The sequence below is a fragment of the Xiphophorus couchianus genome, chromosome 14 (genome assembly GCF_001444195.1).
Source record: "Xiphophorus couchianus chromosome 14, X_couchianus-1.0, whole genome shotgun sequence".
Lineage (NCBI taxonomy): Eukaryota > Metazoa > Chordata > Actinopteri > Cyprinodontiformes > Poeciliidae > Xiphophorus > Xiphophorus couchianus.
Genome location: NC_040241.1, coordinates 5548358 through 5554471, shown reverse-complemented (window position 1 = coordinate 5554471; position 6114 = coordinate 5548358). Strand labels below are relative to the sequence as shown.

The window sequence follows — 6114 nt, the reverse complement described above, 5'->3', positions numbered from 1 at the left end:
TATATATATATATATATATAAAAAAACTTAACTTATGATTAAAATTAGCAACTACAAATTTTAACGGATCCTCCTCTTACTGCAGTGCGCGGTCCCGACATATATCTTCACAGCTGAACAGAACTTTGCTCAAGACCCACATAACCGAAGTCTAGCAACTGTTCCAAGCTTATATTTATTCACATAAATAGTAGATATTAGAATACCTAGCGTGAAGCTACATTACGTTACTGCCGTGCATGTAATAGTTTATATTATGGCCGTAGTACAGCGCTGTATTTTAACAAACTTAACATTCATAACATTTTTATCAAACATGCAAAAACTTACCTCGACGGAAAAGGCTTCAAAGCAATCCGGTTAATACTCTCCTGGTTCAAACTTGAGATTGTACGAAAACTCTCACGAGATATTCACTTCAAAGGGGTCTGTAAAAGACTCATTCAAATCTCAGTGTACGGAATGTTAGAGAGGTCAACCAACCAATCAGATTAAAAAATAAAAACAAGCCAACCAATAGATTTGCAACGAACGTCACTGCGTCGTGGGTCGTCTACGTCTCCCGCAGTGGCTCACGGTCATCTGTGAACGCCACAGCAGAAACATAAATACGTAGACTGTATGACAGGCCGATTGAACATATATTCTGTCTCGTTTAACTATTCGTAATTGCATTGTAGATATCTAAAAATGTATGTTGACTAAATAAAACGCCATTTTTATTTGAGATATCTCCAACGTACTTACAACTACTTATAATTACATTTTTAGATATATAAATTAAGATTTACGTGTAAGACCCTCTATGCTGCTATCCAAACAGTTACCTGCAGAATGTAATGTATTGCAAGCCATTTTAACATCAATTTGGATTACTCGTACTGTGTAAAAATGTATTTTGTAGACAAAACTACATTTTGACCATTCGCAATGTCAATTAAGATATCTGAATGTACTTTTTGACTGTTAAAAACAATAATTTATGACATCTTACATTACATCTTGACGAGTAAAAGTTACTCTCAAAATATCTCAAATGATGTCACTTCATCTGTTATTTAACGGGACACATATCTATTATCATAACTTAACATATCTCGAACGTAATTATTTTAAGATATCTTAAATGGAAAAGCCATCTAACTAAAAATATCTCTAATTCATTTGGGGATATCTTAAAACAAATTTTGACTAGTTGCTGCAATAAGTCACACCATCCCCAAAATTGAATGTGGTGTATCTAATACAAGTAAATGTACCGAACTTCATAAAACATTGTTATAAAAAGTATTACAAGTTAATGCCTGTCATTCACACAGTCTGTCACACACCCCAATATATTTGGGAATTGGGGAAAAAAAGCAATACAGATATCATCTCTAACTTTGTTTAACTATGCTGTAAGAAACTAGACATTTCTAACTTTTTGATGTGACTATTTACTTGTAGAAAAAAACACAGCGTTTATATTTTACTAAATTAATTCTGATCATTCCATTTTATTAGTTATTTGTCACAAATAGAAATAAATTAGAAATCCTCCATTTTTCCAGAGTCTTTGTTGCACTGGCCAGTGTGTGTACAAGTCATCTTCAAAGTATCCTTTGAGTCTCACTTCTCACCTGCTGCAGATGTTGCTGCTCCCTCTCTCTCCTTCAGCTCCTTAATCAACCGGTTCTGGTGTTGGTTCTTTGGGTTGTCCATACCATACTTTAGCCACCATCCATGTTGTTCAATAAAAATAGAAACCAACAAAATAAATAAAATCTTCCCTTCCATCTAAGCTCTGTCAAAACCACAACACGGTTGTGTGACATCAACATTTCCACCAAACTTACTTTTAGTCTGTTAATATCCCACTTAGACCTTCCCTCAAACTTGAACTCAACTTCACATTAAACTACATTTTACCCTAGAAGGGTCATCTTGTTTTATCATGTTACAAAAATGTCAAATGAATCCATTCAGAAAAGTAAAACCGTTTTAATAGAACCATTTTTGAAAGAACATACAAAAACACTCTGAACTTAAAGAAGAAAAAAAATGTATCTTCAGCAATCCAACTCATTTCTTGCACTTCTTCCTCCTCGTACTCTGTTTGTGTCATTGCATCAGTTTTTTCTGAAAGATTCTAGCATAAAAAAAGAATATCAGACAGGATACCCTGTGACCTGTCTGCTGTTTTGCACACACGTACCAAAGGAAAATTTTACAAAACCCAATTAACATGACTGTGGGAGGAACGTGGAGCAGGACTTGATGTCTTTCGTCTCAAAGCTTGTAGTGTTTGGACTCAAACCTTGCTTCTCAAGCTCCTGCAAAACGCTATGCTCACTTACACAACATTTTCTGCTTTAAAATCTCTGCCAATCATTATTTAACATCTAAATGAGTGAATGAATGTCATTATTTTGTGAAGCTCAACTGTCAGTTTGATAGTTGACAGTTTTTTTTACATTTCTTTATCAAAAGTGAATCTTTCCTTTTATTCACAATGGATTTGTAAAAATAAAACATCGAAGAAACAAAAAATAGTTTCTGCTTACACTACAAATACCTCATGATATACCATTATATCGTATGTTAATTAAGATTAAAATATAAAATAAAACCTATAATCAGCATGATATACTATAAATATACCTACCATCAACATAAAATGCTGTGCAGCCCTCCAATACGTCAATTTTTTGCTGGGCAGCAACCAATGTCTTGTTGACATTGTCAACTTCCTTGAGGAGATGCTTCACCCTCTTCTCTGAAGCCTTCAGCTGCCTGGCCTTTTTTTCTAGAGCTTCGAGGCTCAGCTGGAAAGCCTCATGCATGTTTCGTTGGATCGCTTCACGGGAAGCTAGGGGATCTGTGCAACGGTACTGTAAAAAAAAAAAAAAAGAACTGTTAAACACATTTTACAACGAACACTAATACTATACTTAACAGCACCATAAATAATGAATCCTATTAAACAACTAATATGGAAACTATTCCATCACTCTAAATGCTTCATGTCACACATGCTTAGTTTGTGAACAAAAGTTTAAAACAAAGAAAACATCTAAAGATAACTTAAAACTTGACACAGAAAATAGAGAATTTTTTTTAAGAAAGTAGTCACATATGAAATACATAACAACTGGCTCTGCAGTTGTTATAAGAAAAGAAAAACAAGTTTACTCAAAGCTGCTAGAAAATAATTTTATTGAATTATGTGGGGAAAAAAAAGAGAGAAAAAAACTCATCTTTCATATGACCAAAACAAAACAGACAACTGCAAATGTCACAACAATCAGAATTACATCTAACATTATTTTTCATCATATGAAAAGTACAAATGATTGAAAAATACTTTCAGTTAACAAATATCATACACTGTAAAATGTAATAAGTTCACTTTACTTAAAAAAAAGTTAGGAAACCGATTGCCTCAAAATCTCCAAGTAAAGTAGCTAATTCGTTTTAAGTTGTTATAGCTATAAATAACTATGTTTACACCACTCAGATAATGGCAGTAAACCTGAGTGCCGTTAACTCAAAAATCATTAATTGGGTTAACTGTAAAATATTCATTCAGACAACTCCTGCAATGGCAGTAAACTTGAGTATGGGTAACTCAAAATCATTAGTAAGGTTGACTATAAAATGTCAATTATGACTACTTCAATTTGTGAGTTATGTCAGTTAAGCAGTACTCATAAAAATTAAGTTATGTTTACACGTTTAAGCGTTCACATTACTTGCAAAATATTAGGAAACCAATTGCCTTGATATGTTCAAGTAAGATGAACCAAAAGTGTTAAGTTATTGAAACGAAGAGCCAACAGACAACAGTTTCAGTGGACAAAAATGTTTAATAATTAAACAAGTTTACCTTAAATACAGGATTCTCAAGTGTGGTTACATACACACTAACCTGGAAACAAAGTTTTCCATAGACTTTTTTAGAAAAAAGAAAAACAAAAATGACATGAGGGCAGCCTTCAATCTAACATTGAATCCTTCAAATGGCCCTCAGTCTTTAAAACTTTGAGAATCCCTGCTTAAATGTCTTTGTTGACTGGTGTGAAACAAAAACTCAATTCTCAATAATAGAGCCTAACATTTATAATAACATCGATAAAGTGAATAGTGAAGTGATGTTTCTCCTCATTAACATAAAACCATTTAGTAGTCTGCAAGTGCAATGATGCTCCCTCCAACAAAAAAGAATCAAACAAGAAATAAAAATCACTTTTCCAATAAGGGTAAAGGTATCAAAGGTAAATGATCCAAATTTACAATTTCAGCTTCTGCCTCAATTGTGCCTCGGTCTGTAGGATCACTACAAAAATCCACATCTTCTTGCAAATCTTGTGACAAGCTTGGATCTGGATCAGGAGGTGTGCTGCGCATGGCACTATCAGGCTCCAGCCGCTTCTGACAGGGAAGCCGATGGTCTTTGCATTTATGAGCATTAAATGTTGAGTAGACATTGCTCTCAAAAATGCAGTTTTGATATGGACATTTCACAGTTTCCTTATTTTTAAGATGTTGACGCAAATGGGGGGGGAAAGAGTTCTGTGCAGGGTTCTTCAAAACTGCAATGAGGACAATTGAATATCACAGGGATTGCATCAGCTCCACTCGTCTGCCCATCATGTACTTCATGGGAATGATTTCTTGATAAATGCACTTTGAGGGCATTAAATGAGTTAAATGAACACAGACAATCTGTGTGGAGACATGGAATTGGAGTAGTTCTTGCGTAGCTGCCATGTTTTAAGCGGTAGTGCTTGAATAGTTGAGCCCTCTTTTCAGAAGAAAACATGCAGTACTTACATTTCCATTGCATAGCTAAGTGTCTTCAGAAACCTACAAAAAAACCCCAACAAAATCAATCAGTTAAACTGTAATTCCAACTTACGTCCATCTGTCCGTAGTGTAATGGCGGCCCTCCCTCCCCCCTCCATTTTACGTACATAGTTCACGTACCCACTGGAGGCGAAAGTTATGGAATTCTCTAACCTAAAACTTCACAGGTATGTTTTCATATCCAAAAAGAATTACCGTCATTCGAACTACTTAACACTACACAACCTCATACACAAATTTCCAAACACAATACTTTTTAAAATTAGTTACCAACTAATATACTTACACAAGCCAGCTGGGCAGCATTTTGGACCGCTTTGAGGTCCGGGTCGCTTAATTTTGGGAGTTTTAATGGAGAACAATCTACCATTTTCTAGAAAACACAAAATATATAGACAATAGCAACTATAAAGACGAAACGCAATAAAAACATTAACTTATTATTCAAATAATACCATAAAATACCTACGTCTGATTCAGCCGTACAATAAAAGAAAATGACCGCGAATCTGAGACTATACAAGACCAGAGCTAAAATAGGCGGTTCTAAGAGAAAGACTCGCCCTTCTTCCCAAATTTAACTGGACAAACTTTGTGATGGACAACAAGATTTCCTTTCTTAATAACGCCTATTTCAGCCTTGACCCTTATGATTATGACCCTCATATTATTTATGCAATTACAACACATATAAATTAACAATTACTGATAATAAAAAAACATTGATACTTTCAAATCAATAATTAGATATGATTGGAAATAAAAAGCTTTACCAAGAAGTATTACACCACTTTTGCAGGTAACTGTTCATACTTAAGCAACTATATACACTGCTCAAAAAAATAAAGGGAACACTCAAATAACACATCCTAGATCTGAATGAAAGAAATATTCTCATTGAATACTTTGTTCTGTACAAAGATGAATGTGCTGACAACAAAATCACACAAAAATCATCAATGGAAATCCAATTTATTAACCAATGGAGGCCTGGATTTGGAGCCACACACAAAATTAAAGTGAAATAACACTACACGCTGATCCAACTTTAATGTCCTTAAAACAAGTCAAAATGAGGCTCAGTATTGTGTGTGGCCTCCACGTGCCTGTATGACCTCCCTACAACGCCTGGGCATGCTCCTGATGAGGTGGCGGATGGTCTCCTGAGGGATCTCCTCCCAGACCTGGACTAAAGCATCCGCTAACTCCTGGACAGTCTGTGGTGCAGTTGGTGGATGGAGCGAGACATGATGTCCCAGATGTGCT

At 35.0% G+C, this 6114-nt stretch overlaps 1 long non-coding RNA gene across 1 annotated transcript; it reads right to left on the bottom strand.

Moving 5' to 3' along the window:
- Positions 1-1963: 1963 nt before the first annotated feature.
- Positions 1964-5687, bottom strand: LOC114157246 (uncharacterized). The gene is made up of 3 exons (XR_003598092.1): positions 5135-5687; positions 2648-2873; positions 1964-2121 (listed from the first exon to the last, which is right to left on the bottom strand). It is a non-coding gene; the product is annotated as an uncharacterized LOC114157246 (long non-coding RNA).
- Between the last annotated feature and the right edge of the window lie 427 nt (positions 5688-6114).